The 16,643-nt window shown below is 38.0% G+C and overlaps 1 protein-coding gene across 4 annotated transcripts in view; it reads left to right on the forward strand.

Annotated features, from left to right (window-relative positions):
* The window catches only part of PLEKHG1 (pleckstrin homology and RhoGEF domain containing G1), a 521,486-nt gene that overhangs the window by 432,285 nt on the left and 72,558 nt on the right, over positions 1 to 16,643 (forward strand). The window contains exon 1 of one of the 4 annotated variants that reach the window (XM_065732053.1): positions 2,663 to 2,716. The exons of the other annotated variants lie outside the window; for them this stretch is intronic. The gene's annotated coding sequence lies outside the window, so the exon portion shown is untranslated. Of the gene's footprint in view, positions 1 to 2,662; positions 2,717 to 16,643 lie in introns of those variants that run through there. 4 annotated transcript variants of the gene reach the window in all.

The following is a 16,643-nucleotide window of genomic DNA, read 5'->3' on the forward strand; positions in this document are numbered from 1 at the left end:
TTCCTACAGCAAAGCTATTATATTCTCTTTACAATGGATGCATTTAGAACAATGTACTATGTCAATACTTGGAAGTGAATTGAGTGTATTTCTCTTTTAGCTTGCAAAGGAATTAGCATTTGTTCTGCTTGTGTTTGCTGAATAGCCTCTTTTCTACTCATGGTTTAGTTAACACTTAGCGATTAGACTATGATACTTAGCAATAAGGCTATGACTGTCTCACCCCTGTGCAAATTCCTCCTATCACTTGGAGAGAGGCTCCTGTCATTCCCAGCCCCACTCATAATGGTGTTTGGAGCTGGGAAATCTGTTATCTGCAAAAATTTAGGGGAATGTTTGTAGTTTTCTCATCTACATTTTCATTCAGGGGAATGATAGTAGATTTCATCATGAATTATCAATCTTAGGGAATACATTAACTGGTTGATATCTTAAGAAAATGCCTCTGATACTAAGTGGTCTGTGTGAAAACTGAGTGTTTCAACCTGTGGATTTCAGATTATTATTTTTTTTGTCATTATACCTTTGATCAGCTCAGCTTTTCATATCACAGCTAGGATTGGTTGAAAGATAGTAAATGATGTTTACCTTGGTAGCTGTTTGGAAGGGTCCTGGGCTCAAAATTTTTGTGGTGTTAGTTATAAATGCCTCCTGTGTAGTAGTTTTATGCAAATACTTAGAAGGTTATACAGAGGAAATCTTTCTTCAGTCAGTTTCTTTGTGTGCTTTTCTGTGCCTTAAGAAGCAGGAGTCTTTAAAGAGAAAGATGTGAGGAAGTTAACCTCCCCCAAACACTTCCTTCTCTGTCTCTCTCCCTACCTTCTTCCATTAAGCAAGATCCATTAGTTTCCCCAGCTGGACCCTCCCTTACTGCCTCTGTGTTTCGTGCTAGCATTCTGAAGGAAACTCATGCTGCACCTGTGCTTTATAAACAGGCACTGATAAATCCCAGTGGACAACAAGGTGACATCATTGCAAAGCTTCCTATAGTAACAGCAATGTTTTTCCTTGCATTGTGTACCTGATGACACTAGTGGGAGCCTACCAGCTGCTAGCGTTATTTGTGGTAACACTCATTTAGCTTCATAATCCCTCTGACATATGTTTGCATGCTATTTTGGCTGTAACATGTAATGTGTTGCACTGAGAACACATGGAAGCACAGCCATGTCAGGCTGTAAGCTGCCCAGTGGATCATACACTTCAAATGCAATGAAGAAAATGAAGAAAGTAGCATGATGTACCTCTCTACATTTTGCTAAGACGATTCCTTCATGGCAAGAGTGCCAGGGGAAGTTCAGGTTAGTAGATGCTGAGTGTTGCCTCCTGCACAGAGAAGCTGCAGATGCTTTCACTGGATACATAGTGGTATATTTATAGATAAAGTTGCTGTTACACTTTAATATTTCTATATCACTTTTCACGAAATACAAAATTAACTGGGACAATGCATAATCATTTAAAGCTTTCACTGATCTAAATGTGTGTGAGGTCACGAATAACACAGATACATTGGATAATATTAGATATGTGAGATTTAACACAAGGTCATGACTATTTATGCAGAAGATAATAGATTTTGTGCACTTCCCTGCCAAAGATAGTGTGAATACTGAAAGTCGTGTGAGTTGAAAGGGACATCAGAGAAATTTCTGGAAAAGAGCACCAAATAGAAAAGCCACTGCAAGCTGAGGAAGTCTCTTCAGTTGAAAATGGTTGGAAGCTGCAAGAATGTTGAGATGAAATATGATTGTAGAATCATAGAATGGACTGAATTCCAACCCCCTGCTATAGGTAGGGACACCTCTCTCTAGATCAGGTTGCTCAAGTCCCCATCCAGCCTGGCCTTGGATGCCTTCCGGGATGCTGGGCAACCTGTTCTAGTGTCTTACCACCGTCACAGTAAAGAATTTCTTCCTGATATCTAGTGTAAATCTACCTTCTCCAGGTTAAAGCCATTTCCCCTCAACCTGTTGCTACGCGCCCTTGAAAAAAGACCCTCCCCAGCTTTCTTGTAGGCCCCCTTCAGGTCCTGCAAGGCCACTATATGATCTCCCTGGAGTCTTCTCTTTTCCAGGCTGAAGATCCCCAACTCTCCCAGCCTGTCCTCATAGGGGAGGTGATTGCTCTGTTCTTATTGTCCTCAATGATACAATCTTCATGTACTGGGTTATTTTTCCTCAGTTACTAGTTGTAGTCTGATTTTGTATCTGAAATTCTTAACCCTAGAGGTGTGGTGAAGCCTAGCAAGTTCGAAATCTGATTTAGAATGGAAGAAAAGAAAAGCAGAAGGGCAGGGAATTTAGGATTTCAGACTTCTCACTGCTGTCTAAGTCATTGGGCCATGCTAGGTCCTATTTTCATTCTCAGCTGCTAACAGGATGTTACCTTGTTGTGCTGTTCATGCTTCCTGAGCTCAGCGGGGTGGAGAGGGGAGCAGGCAGCAGTGGCTGGAGGAGCTTTCATCTCAGGCAGTGAAGGGTGATGAGAGACAGACTGTTCTGGGCAATGTGAAATGACTGATTACAGTGGAGCCTGCTCTTCACCAGGAGATGCAGCTGCTGTAATGTCCTGGTTAAGCTGCAGACTACAAAGTTCATCTATTAACTGATATGCTGACTTTTTCTTTGGGTGCCCAGCAGTTTCCCTGTTGCCCTGGTTGGCCCAGTCAGAGACTGGTGCTTAAGTGGTCTGCCAGTTATGTTCCTTTAATCAGGTAAGGAAGGCTTATTGTGGCCTGAACCGTTTATACCTGAGCTTTGGAAAATGGTGTGGGGTGGAGCTTTTGTTTGTTTATGTTTTAGCTTTTATTGGTGATCCTACTTTTAATGAATTGCTTTTATTCTTCTATATTCCATCTAATTAATGGCAATTAATTCATAGTTCTGAAGCAATTAAGAATTGCAGCACTTGAGTTTGCTGCATTTCTTGCTCTTGTATAAGAAAGTTCGAAAAACAGTGTTTCATGATTTACAAATACTGTGCATGTATTAAATAATCAACTATGCAATGCATTGCATTGAATGCAGCTTGCATGAAACAGTAAAATATGAACCAACGTGAGGAAAACCAGGTTGTCTCTTTAAAGCTTTTGGCCTAACTTACTTCTTAATTGATGTTCCAAGATGAGAGAAGTCTGAAACAATTCAAACATTTCTGAAGGAGCAGTTCTTTCTTAAGGTGAAGAAGCAAGTGGTATGCTAATTTTCTGTGCGTTCTAGTGTAAGAGCTCTTTTCAACTGGATGATATTTAAAACAAATTGAAAATGGCCAACTGGAAGCTTTTTTTAAAAAACATTAAATTCAAGCTGCAAAGACCAACTTGTCCATCAGGCTGAATTAAAGCTAAGCTTGCTTATCCAGAGTATAGCATTTCCAGAAAAACTGTGATTCTTAACTTTATCATATTTACATAACAAACAATTCTGCCCTCAAATTGCACCACGAACAGAGCCTAAAGGTAGAACACATGGATACCATAAAGGAGTTCTCAGCATTTGCCTTCCTGATCAGAATAAAAACATTATTTTCTGAGTTACTCTAAATGGCTGACTGGGGCACAGCACAACAGAAACGGGGCCAGAGATTTGTGGTTCTGTGGCTGGACAAGATGGGATGTAGCCAGGGTTCTGTTTCCTCCCCAGTTCCGGTACTAGCCATGTGCAGCTCCCTGTTCTGCCTAACTTCGTTCTCCTATTTGTCCCACAGGCAAACCTGTTTGTCTATCTTCTTATCTGTTATAACTGACAGCTTTTCACCTCCATATCCTGTGTTGGATGGATCCCATCTAGGTGAACGTTAGGCCACTGACTTTTAAAGAGTGAACGCTTTGAAGTATTTTTTTCTCAACTTTTTTGTTTTACAGCAGTTCAGACATCTGTACAGGGATTCTTTGCTCAAAGACTCTCTGCAGGTATGGGGAAGTAATTGGTGCTTCGTGTATGACTTGAGTATTCTACTAATGATGGCTAAACCCTTAGCATTCCATGGCAGTGATGGGGGAGCACTTCCTTTCATGGAAGATCATCAAGAATGATCAAGTTTCTAATGATTAAATTTATTGTTTTAGGCTTGGTAACGTATACAAAATTTATTCAATGGTAATGGTTGATTGAATACTTTGTAAATAGCAATTTTCATTTTTGCTTCATGCTTAGTGTCTGCCTTGCCATCTCCAGAATGTGCTGCTAACCCTAGTGAAGCCACTGCAGATTTACAGTTCTTTTCATGTTTAAAAAGAGTTGAACTACCATTACAGTTCTGAGAGAAAGACCCTGGATAGAGAATAGTGTGTGTTAACTTCATTTCCCTGTAACTGTGCATGTGTGTGACCTGGAGTGAAAATGCAGAAGTCTTATTTTGTGATTAAAAATGTTGGTAGTATTCTTCACATCTAATCTTTCTAGGTCAGGTGTGATAGCCATTGCTTCTCTTGGGATTTCTTTATGGGAAGACTTGTCATCAAACAAAGTCACTTATTGTTAAAGAAATTATTGTTTATTAAATAACTCTTCAGAAGTACCTAGAGCACCCTAGAGTGATGTAGTTATCGTGGAAATTATCTTATAAATTTTGATATAAATTAGTTTCCCTTGCCAGTGTCTTATTGTGTGGAAACATGAACAAGAGAAAGATCTCTGAACTTCTCCTATCAGCACAGGGTTAATGTCCAGAAAGTGAGCGACAGTAGCAGCTAATCTTTCTTTCAGTAATAGGATGTAAAATAGATTTAAGTACTTTGAAGTCAGTAGTTTCTTAAATAAAAATCAGTTTTGATCCCTCCCAGAGTACTTTGGAGATTTTCTCAATATTTTATCTTCATTCTTCATTAAGCTGACAGGCTAGAAATTTTTTTTTCCAATTCACTGATTCCCCAAACCTTAGCCAGCTTTAAAGGATGTTGAAGAGTAAGAGGAAACTTATTAACTTAGAGGGAACAACTCTTACCATAAATTAGGTTGTGATGGTTACATTCTTTCAGCCTGTTCCACCCTCATAAGGAATTAGCTTTTCATTATGTCCGATCTAAGTCTCCCTTCTTTTAGTTTGAAACCATTTCCCTTCATCCTGACACAACAGACCTTGCTAAAAAGGGTCTATCTCCTTTCTTCTTGTACCCTCCAGTAGATACTGAAAGACTGCTCTCATGTCTCCTCAGGGCATTCTCTTCTCCAGGCTGAACAGTCCCAGCACTCTCAGCCTGTCCTTGTAGAGCAGATATTCCATCCCTTGGATCGTATTTGTGACCCTCCTCTGGATGTTCGCCAGGAGGTCCATGTCTCTCCTGTACTGAGAGGTATATGTATATATATACATATATACATATGTGTGTATATATATACCTCCCATATGTTTACTGCTTTATTCTGAAAAACTTTGACAAGACTGCAAGTATTAATTATCACTTAAGAACTGGTTGGTTGATCTGTGTTTGTTGCTGTTTTTGTCTCTTAGTCACCTCATTATATGTCTGGCAGTAATTTCAGACTATACCAGAAACAGTAGAAGTGGGCTGAGAGGCCTTGAAATATCCTAAATTTAGAGAGATTAATACAGTGGAAATCTTGGATGTTAGGTTTTGCTTTTTTAATTGGCTCCCCATAGTTTAATTGAGCTTAAAAAGGGGAAAATTGTTGCTTGCTGACAGACAAAGAAGAGAGCTAGCTTTGATGTTTTATGAGCAATAAAATATTAATAGAAACTTTTTGCATGTTTGAGTGATACCTCAGATGACTGAAGCTAGCTTCTTGAAGAGTCAGCAAACTAGCAGCCTAACTGTAGCACTATTGAAATACTTTGCTGACCACAGAAGAGAAAGAAGGGGAAAGGAGTTTTTCCTATTGTGCTGTTTCCAGGTCCTTCACTAGTCCAGGCAAAAGACTGAGTACCTAAGAAGCTTCTAGTCTCAAAATTAAAGCCATGATATGTTCTGGTAACTGCTCTGGTCAGAACATGCTGTGAAAGTGATTGTGTAGTTCAAGACATTAAATATTACCGAATCCTTTGAAAATAGCAACTATACTTAGTTTGGCTTCTTGGAACAGTACTTACTATAAAATGCAATTACGCTCATCTTGGCAATGGTCCCCACAACAAATAGCTCAAAAAGGACACGATTCTCAGATGCAATACACAATTTTCTTCTCTTATACGTGAAATATACACTGTACTTCAAATGGTGGAAGGACTAAGAAATAGTTTAAGGTGATAAGAACCTGAATGTAACCTCTGTGCTAGCAAGTCTGGACTCTCATAGTTCACTGGGAAATCCAAGCAATCCAAGTTATGTGGGCTCTGTTATGTCTAGCTTCTGTCAAGATAGTTATGAGCCACATATCTCCTCTCAAGTCTGTTTGTAAGAAGGGTGGCTATCAGTTTAAATATAGTTTTCACTGTGTTGATAATTTTGTGTTGATGATTGTCTCATCTCATTAGAGGGTCTGTCTTTTACAATGAAAAGCAATTTTTTAAGAATCATGTAAAGCATGAGGATAATTGTTGTGGAATTTTGCCTAATGTCTGGCCAGGAGACTGTTCTGTCTAGTCATATCTAATGCAGGCCAACATTTCTAAAAATGGGATGTCCTGTCTTCAGTGTTTTTTTCTTCTTTTTTTTTCCTTTTTTTTTCTTTTTCCCTTTAATTAAATATACAATCAATAGGGAAAACGAAATCCTTGAGGAAGATAGGACCTCACTATGAATCTCCCAGAAAGAAAATGGCTGCATTTAAAAATTTATCCCTGATTTGGATCCCTATCCAGTGAGACAGCCTTGATTAAGATTAGATTCCAGCCCTAGGAGTTGCGTAGGCATTCAAAATGAAAGGCAGAAAGCACCTGTTTTAGAGCCTAAAGTGTAAGTATGTATGTACTCATATATAATAGATATAAATCATTTTTTTTTCTCAGCTCTTTAGGTGGGTTTATTTTTTTTTATTTATTTTATTTTACATTTGAGTGCTAGTAATATCATTTCACGATTTTAGAGGCTGCCCTAGAGCCTTATAGTCTTTCTACTTCCGAAGAAGTGACAACATTAATTAGAGGCACTGGTCTACTCTTATAGCACCTAATTCTCTAGGAAGAAACTGAAGGTGCCCAAGGGTTATGTTCTCCTTAGTCTGACCACATTGTTTTGTGAGCTGCTAAAACATACAATGCATTTTTAAAGATTTGTTCTACTGACAGCTGTTTGACATGTGACAGAAGATTCTCTTGAGTTTGACATCAATCATGAACTTGTTGCTCAAAAATATTTCTGAATAACATCTGACATTTATTATAAAACCCTATTTATTTTTTTTTAAACTCAAGGGAATTGTTTAGAAATTCTGACAGCACAAACACGTTCCTGTCTTCTGCTACACTGACTTCTTTTCATCAAGGACAGGAACTGTACAAGCCTGATATAGAGCTTTGTCCTCAGCTGAGGCCATGTAGTGAGGGCCCTGGGAGAGTGAACCAAACCCACCAGAACTACCACACATTTCTGGGTGTAGTGTGTGTTATGTACTCTTTTTTATGAACAGACGTAATATGAGGTTGAGACTTGGTTTATAGGGCAGGAAACTCTTCCTGTCTGTGCCCTCCTTCAGCCTGATTGCTTTTTATTTTTTGTTTTCGTAAGCCCTGATGAGGAGAATCTGACTCAGCCTTTTTAACATTCTTTTTGTTTTTTGAGACAGGCCTTTCAAATGAAAATTCATTTGGTTGTGGGTTTTTTTTTTAATTTTATTTTTTATTTGCTTTCTCATGTCTCTTCTTCCCTTTTGTCTTTTTCTCTTCTGTTCCTCTTTAGAGGTGTACTTAGATCTGTAAGGTATTTTCTTAGGGGCCCCTTGTTTGGCAGGCAGAAAAATTAAAGTTTTGCTGAGGAAAAACCACACACGCACAAAAACGAACAAAACACAAAAACACAAGGTGTACAAGCCTTTAAATTTTATGAGTTTAAAAGCCCTGGCATTACTGCTGTGACTGAAGTGTATGATACCAAAATTGAAACAGACTAGCGCTTATCTATGGTGGGAAAATGTCACCACATTGTTGCTGCTTCTGAATACAGACAAATAAAGTTCTTTTATAAAATTGTCAGTGTTTATAGGTGTATTTACTTTACAGCTACTTTTATAAGTTGCCCACACCCTTCTCTGCATGTGAATGAAAGAACTCAAAAGGGCACACTGATAATGTCATACCAGGAAACCTTTAATGTAAAGCACAGAGAATGGACAGGGCGGGGGGCAAGAAAAAAAGCTTGGGAAAAAATCCTAGTTAAGGCAATAGATGTAGGGAAAAATGGATAAATGGTTTTGTAAGCTCTGATATGCTAGTTGACTCCTTGGTTCCATGTCTGAGCCTTTGCAATTCTTCAAGAAATTAATGTAAACTAAAAAGCAGGAAAAACACAGCAAAAGTACTAGCAAGCACACTGAAAACAAATAAACCACTACATCAGGACAACAGCAAAAAATCATAAGTCTTAACAGAGCTGGAAGTAGTGTTGTCAGTCAGACTAGATCCCACATAATCCTCTTCTGTTACATCAGATTCTGGTAAGTTTCCTTAGGTCTGATGTATTCAAGCACTCATTTTTGCAGACTTAGTTTGTAACTAAGTTATGATATGAAAATCCCACTTTCAGTATTTTTGTCTGGGATTATTTTTACAATGTGTAAAGAAGCACAGATAGTTTAATTTCAATGTATATATTGGATTTAATTCTTTTTACAGTACAGTACCTGGAAGTAGCTATTCCACTTAAGCATCAAGTTCAGCTGCTGTGTATTTTGCTTGAAACACTTTGTAACATGTGAAGTTTAAAGAATACATAATATTTGTACTCAACTATGTATAGTAATGTTTGTTAATTCATAACCAAAAATTGTCAAACAAACAATATCTTTCAATTTTTGAATTCAAAGTGTTTAATCTGACTTTAATGTATAGTGCTCCTGCACAGGTAACAACCTCACTTTGAGTTCAAGTTAATGAAGAACCGTAAAATCATTACATAAGAGACATTCTATATGTGAAGGGGATTATATGAATACTTCTGATGCTTTGTCTTTCCAAGTATAAAGCCAAGATTCTAACTGCTAAATAAGCCTGAACTCTGTCTTGATTGTAAGCATTCATTGATCTTTCTTCCAAGTTCAGTCTTAGATTCTGGTGTCCACAGCAGTAATTCTTGTCAATATGGAAAATACGTACTGGATGGTGTTCATTGGCAAAAAAAACCTGGGTTTTTTTGACCTAAAATAAGATCTTTTTTAGCTCAGGAAAATATATGGACTTTCTGATGGAAAAAGGAAGTTGTAAATCTGTGTCTATTGGACTAGAACTTTCTAAAGCCTGCAAAGGCTGCAATAGTTGTTCCATTTTACGTAGTAATGAGTCTTTGGAAGCTAAAGGATTGCATTGCAAAAGTGTTGTTTCTACTGTATCATACTTCCTTTTAGAAGCGTGAGAATCTAGCATGATAAAGGGAAATTATTTGTGTTGTGAATTCAGTCACTTTTCTACAAACATGTCTGTATATTTAGCTTCTAACTGTAAACTTTGACCAGAAGAGGTGGTGGTTGCTGTCAGGGAGGCACTTTTGAACAGTGTAAGTTGAATAGCTACTGTCTCATCAATAGGTTGAATGCTGTTAGACACCCAAATAAAACAGAAGTTGTCTTTATTTATTTTCACAAGAAATCCACTTGGAACAGCCTATTCTGCCCTCACAGTTAATGCAGATGTTAGGAATTCCTTTCTACTGACATGGAAGAATGGCTAATCCAGGTCAGTGGGTACCTTGCAATTAATGCACATTCTTTCTTTCTTTCTCCTTTTTGATTAGGTAAGAAAAGGGGGCAGGGCAGTCCCTTATTTAAAGCTCTTAGCAAGTCCAAAGTGATTTTGAAGCCTGTGAATGGAGTTCAGGTTGCAGAATAAACTCATGCAAAATTACTAAATGAAAGAGGTCTTTTTGTATGAGAAACTTAAAACCAGAGTTGTTTTGTTGTTGTTTGTTTCTGTGGGATTTTTCTTCTTTTTTTTTCCCTACTCTTTCTCTGTTTTTCTTTTTCTCTCTGTACTTTACAAACAGTATCTTACATTAAAAAAGTCGTTTCTCAGTATGTTTGAAGGGGTTAAGGGAAAGCGAGATATACAAAAGCTATTTGAGCTCACTTTGTTACCTTGACCTTTGGATACTATTGATATAGCAGTCATCTATGATCGTAGGTATTTTAGCACATTTATAATCTGAAACAGTGTGTCCAGATAGGAAATGATCTGGTAATTAGGATAAACAGTGCTGAACCTGACGAATTAAAATACTTCTGTGCTTAAATCACAGTTGTAGTTGCTAGCTTGTCCTACCTTGAGTCTTTTCTCAATATTTCGTCTTAGTACTTTAAAACCTGGGTAATCAGATTGGCTGAGCATTAGAAGGAAAGCAGGATTTAGTGTTTCTGGTTTTCTTTTTGTGCACCTTTACAAAAGAAATGCCTCAGAGGCGAGAGGTACAGCTTCAGTAGACTGGGAGGAGGAATGGAGGACATACTGCTTTAAATAGACATCTGACTTTCTTTCTTTGAGTGTGTTTTGTTGGAAATATTAACAATGAAAGGGAGGCCTTTCCTTTTTTCCTTTTTTTTCCCCTTTTTCCTTCTCATTTCCCTTCCCTTTTCCTTTCCTTTCTTTCCTTCCCCACTGAAATCAAAATACCAAACAAATCTTGAAAAAAGCTCAGATATTTAAGTTGAGATGGTTAGGAGGCATTCAGAAGAAAAAAATCAGTAGTTTGCTTGTTAAAAAGGTAGGAATATATGTGCTCAGTTTTTGCATGTGATCTAGCCTAGAATTTATTATTATTATTATTATTATTTTTATTAATTTGTATGAGAATGTTATGAATCTCATTCAAGAATCTCATTCAAAAGTGAAGTGGATTTTTCTAGTAGAATTTTGAAAGCTGGGTTCATAAGACATCCGTTAATTAATTCCTAAAAGCCAGAGAAGATAACTCCCTGGAAAAAAGACAAAAAAGCAACAACAAAAAACACCGCAGAAAGCCTACCACTGCTGAAATATTATGTAGTTGTGTAACATTTATACGTGCATTCACATGTAGTATTACTTGCTTCTTTGAATTACTGAAGTGTGCTTTGGCATAATGCATCTATTAATGTTGACAGTGATCAATTAATATATTAAAATAATAGCTCATGGATAATAGCTCATTAATTTGCCTGTTGAATCAGTCCTAATTATGAGTTAAATTGCTAAAAGTTCCAAAGTAGACTATTCTTGCTTGAGGGCCATGAAGATGATTAGAGGTCTAGAGCACCTCTCCTATGAAGAAAGGCTGAGGGAGATAGGGTCTCTTTAGCTTTGAGAAAAGAAAGCTCAGGAAGATCCCATTGTGGCCTTACAGTATTTGAGAGGAGTTTATTTACAAGCAGCATGGAGGCAAGTGTTTTACATGGGCAGACAGTGACAGGATAAGGGGGAATGGCTTTTAAACTAAAAGAGGGGATATTTAGAAGTTAGGAAGATATTCTGTACTCTGCGAGGGGTTAGGCCCTGGCACAGGTTGACCAGAGAAGCTCTGTGTGCCCCATTTCTGGGGGCATTTAAGACCAGGTTGGATGGGGCCCTGGTCAGCCTGACCCTGGTGGGTGGCAGCTCTGCCCATGGCAGGAGATTGGGACTGGACAGGGTCCCTTCCAACCCAAATTGTTCAATAATTCTTTTCAAAGTATTTGTTAGATTTAAATCTACTTCTTTCCACCTGCTCCCGTCCATTTATATATATATAAACATATATATATATATGTCAAGCTACTTCTATTTTAAATGGTTGCAGCATCTCTGTCTTGTTTTTTTTTGTTTTTTTTTTTGCAAGGGTCTGACGCTTTCTGACACTTTAGGTTGCAGACCAAGTTGTAATGTAAAATTCCAAGATCAGTCTTTGTGTGCTTATTGAACACTGAAATCCGAATACTGTTAAATAGTCTGGTGCAACAAATGTTGTAGTATTTGACATGCTGCCTGAAATAAACAGTGATTTGCCAGGTTTGTTTGCCACTGTGTTTAGTTCTACAATTAGAATTGATGCACAGATTGTGGTTAAAGTTTCTACAGAAATTGCTTCTAATTTTCTACTAAAAGTATGTCACTTTTGAAGGTCTAATATAGTGCCCTGGGAGAAAAGTGGAAGCTGATCAGTGAACCACAAGCTCTGAGAACAACAAAATCTGAAGGAACTTTCTCTTGAGGCACACACAGACACAACCTGTCTACCTTGGGTCACGCTCAGCTGGATAGTGATCTTTCCAAATCCCTGTGGTCACTATTGCTGGACTCTGTCACTCCTTACCCAAGGCCCAATCTCCATATTAGTGATTAGGAACTTAGCTTTCTCTTTTAACTAGCCATAGGATGGTTAAGCGGTCTGTCAACCACCTGTTGAAACCAGCCATCTGTGTATGCTTATGTAGATCCTGTTCTGTTTCCAGTTTCTAAGACTTCATAGAAGACTCTGACTTTAGAGGTACTTTGTTTCATTGTGTGTATCAGTCTGAGATTGGGGCCCTGCTAAAAATCATTTATATCCCTTCATTACTGCACGCAGTATTTCCATTCTCCATTATCCAGTGACAGGCTCCAACAGCATAACTGGATTTTGTAGAGGCTCCAGCATATATAGAGAGACATCTGAGCTGATGCTGAGTCACAGACAGTGCTGTCGCTCAGAGGGCTTAGGCACTGTCTTATGCACATAAAAACCACTGTCCTCTTGTGTAATGTTATTTAATATCGCTGTGCTATGATTTTGTATAATGTCTTAGTACTATGATTTGATTGTGACTAATAGCACAGAATGGTCTTTTGAAGCCTGTCAAATGTATTTTAAGATACTTTGAGATACTTGTGTCAATATGTTAAATCAACATTTTGTATTTAAATGAGATGTGGAGTGGAATGTCTTTAAAACTTTTTTTTGCAGTATGCAATTTCTCTGCTTAAAAAAATGAAGAAAATTTTGAAATAGTCTCTGTAAGCTGTGCTGTTAATGAAAGCAGTCCTACCACTAGTATATATAAAATGTAATTTTAAAGTGTTATCACAAGAGAAACCAGCATATTTGGACTCAGTACTGCAAATTTATTGGAGAAATGCGTTTAGGCAAGTACTTAGGCTCAAACAATTTGAGGATTGCATAGAGGGTGACATGCTGAAGGCTAAGTGCTTGTTGGGTTTCTTACCAAAGTGGTATGATTTCATGATTCAACCAAGCAGATAAGAGGGAACTAAGGTTCTGTATTCACCTACCTCTGCTTGCTTTCCTGTAATATACCAGGAGCTAAGCCAGCAGGGAACAGCTACATTATTATTATTTTTAATCCAATCTGTTTAGCCATCCCTGAGCCAACTTACCATGGAGCTTTACAGCTCATTGTCCGTGTCAGTTATAAACATTCTGCAGGGTAAATCATGCTTAGTGATATGGGTTTGTCGAGCGTTTCAACGTGGATGCTGAATTTAAGATTAATATAGAACTTAGTTATGTGTTCTACTTTCTGCACACTTAATAAGTGAATTTAACTCCTTTGCCTCCTTTGTTTAGCTAACTCTATGCTAATGAAATGGAGCTCATAGAATCAAGCAATAAAAACATGCTTTACCTCTCGAATAGATGAGGGGCCGTTCCTCTTGCATCCAGGGCAATATGATACTTCTAGTGCTGTGTTATGTAAGGACTTAAATGACACAGTGTTACACAGTGCAATGTGCATGGCCTGCTGAGGGGATGTGTTTTCACTGGCTCAAGGACCAGCCTTTGAAATCTGCGTGTGTACTTCTTTGCCTGTGATACTTAAATAAGTCTCTTACTTACCGAATGGCCCTTACAGGAACTCAACAGGAGTGTAGGCAGCCCATAAGCAGGAATTTCAACTTGTTGTCTTGGGAGAGTTTCTTCCTTTTTTTTCTTTTTCTTTCCCTGTTCAGTACGTAATGTTTCATTCTGCCAACTCCCTTTTCTGTCCCCCACTTCCCAGATCTCATCCTGGGACCAGTAGAAGCAGCTGTCAATTTAAATCTGTACGAGCTACTGACTCTCCACTGCTGCAAGTCTCTTTAAAACCTACTGCTAGCACTGTTTGAGGGGATGTTTATTTGCAGATGGAAAAAGTTTAGTTCTGAATAGAACAGAACACAGAAAATTCAGTATCATTAGTGGAAGAAAGGCACGTGTCATTTCATTGACAGATTTAACCATCCCTAATTTGGAGGAGTGAATGTGTAAACATGTCAGGAAGGTAAAAATGACAACATGCATGTCCCTTGGGATTTACTCTGGAAATGCATCTATAGAGAAGGAAGGACAGAAGACCCTGTTCTTCTTGCAGGGGCTGCAAAGTGACATAAAGAAATGGATTTGCTTCTGGAACATACTGCAAATGTATGGGTTTTTGAGGAACAAGTGCTTCATTCAAAGTCCTAGAACTGGATTTACCAATTATTTGACAGAACTGTTTGCTTCTGGTTAAACTGCTGTGCTCAGCTTAGTTAATCTATCATACAATAATTTAATAAAATCTATGGTTATGATCTGTGCTCTCTAAAAGTCTCTTCTTTTTAAAGCAGAGCAAACACTTTTTTAAGGTGTATTCTCAGTGATTTTTTTCTTTTCTTAAAAGTATTTGCTCAGTGGTTGGTGTAGCCCTCTTTAAAAGTTTTTTCTTTTTTTTTGCTTTCTTGAGCACGTTCTGTCTGGCTATTGTTGCTTTTATCACTCATTCATAACTGAGAAACTCAACCATGAAGTCAGACACGTTAGAGTTTCAGATCCAGACAAGGTTTCTTGTCATTGTGTTTCCATCTTGCTTTGTGCAAACAGGTAGTACTTTTGTTGGCTTTTCAGTACAGCAATTGCATTGAAAACATTTGAAGCAATTTTTTTTTAGCAGAGTAAATATTTTGTGGTTAGGAGGGCTTAATTAGTTCAGATACCTTGACTGCTGGTGTAATTCCTTATCTTGAAAGTGGTATCCACTAACAAATCCTTTATTTATGCTGTGCTTTGGAATTTCCCTTGAAATGCCTTTTTGCAACCTTGCCTATAAATGGGAAGTGAACAGACTGTCTGGTAAAGAGTGAGGCAGGAAATCAAGACAATAATATATGTTAATGCAAATTTCTTCTCACCAATGGCTGATTGGATGCCTGTGATTAACTTCAGAAAGTGCTGGTGTCATGCTTATTCCTGTGATGTGGTTTGTTACCCTTTGTTGTGCCATTTAAGAAAAGAATCTTGTGTTTACGCATGGAAGGACAGAATTTGTTAATCAAATGTCTAAGGCTATGTTTTCAGTGCTAAAAAGAAGGGAATTGTTAAACCACAATGGCTGTGATAGCAATCTCAGTGTGAAATCCTAGTGGGCAGGTAGACTTCTTTCCTCTAAAGCAAGCTGAGATCACCCTATATTCTCCATTTCAGCCTGAACAAAACAGTAGCTTATTTCCTTTTTACGATGATGGAACTAACTCAACTTTATTCTCTTGGCAGAAAAAGGTATCATTTTATTTTGGTTTTGGTAAATTCTTAGCCCCATTGTAGAATGTTCTTTCTTGTTACAGGAATAAAGGTAATCCTAGAGAATCCTGATAGAGTGTCTGAAAAAGAAAATCTGTAAACCCATTATGTTCTATTTCTCAGGTTTCTGGTTTTATAATGGTATATGATTGCACTGACAACTGGTTAATTTGAGAGTGTCATGTCATAGGAAGAGAAAAGGAATATGTCAAAAGTCACTGCTTTCTTTTCTTCATATTGTGAGTTTTAAAACTTGTGTGTGTTGGACCAGTGTAACTGAAGTACCTCTTAACAACCCTGTCTGCTGTTCTGTTGAGATCTGACTCCTTGCACTAGAGGTGTGTCTTTGGCCTGGTCATTAGGTTAAAGAATTGAAAGTCAGGAGAAGAACTGAAAACATGAAGTATGCAGTAATGTGATGGAGAGAGTGAAGAACAAGGCAAGACTATGCCAGAAGTGTCCATGGAGGGTTCTGTGTATTCATTGGTCATGGTATCGTGTCTGGTCACAATGTCATACGAATCCATCTTTCAGTGACCCAAACATACTGAAATCATTTTTTCCCCCACAAATGTCAAGGGTGGAATTTCCTAGTAATTTTTGTATCACACACTTTTCTTGCACTTGCCATAGCTGAAAATTTACTCATTCACAGTGTCATTCAAGGAAACTGAGAAAATCAGCATCCCAGATGAAACCCTTATAACACGTATCAAGGATATTTTTACAAGTGGTCATCCTATAGCAGAGGTTGTTCAGGGACATTCAGCTCTGATGCACAAAGTAGCACTATTGTGCAAGTAAACAAAAGAACAACCATAATCATTACCAGCAGCAGCAGCTTCACTGATGGATAGAAGATCTTGACCAGAACCAGACTGTCTAGAAACTCTGCATTCACACTAAGTGTGTGCAGGAAAAAAGAGATGATCAGATCCAATCTGTCAGTTCAGTTCATTTTAATCAATGACATTATCTGTGTAAGAATTAGGAATCACCTAACCTCAGATGTTTCCAGGCAGTGAGTGCCTAGGCTGCAGCTGACAGGGGA

This window comes from Cyrtonyx montezumae, unplaced genomic scaffold, assembly GCF_038088225.1.
Source record: "Cyrtonyx montezumae isolate F1298 unplaced genomic scaffold, pur_monq_1.0 scaffold_0, whole genome shotgun sequence".
Lineage (NCBI taxonomy): Eukaryota > Metazoa > Chordata > Aves > Galliformes > Odontophoridae > Cyrtonyx > Cyrtonyx montezumae.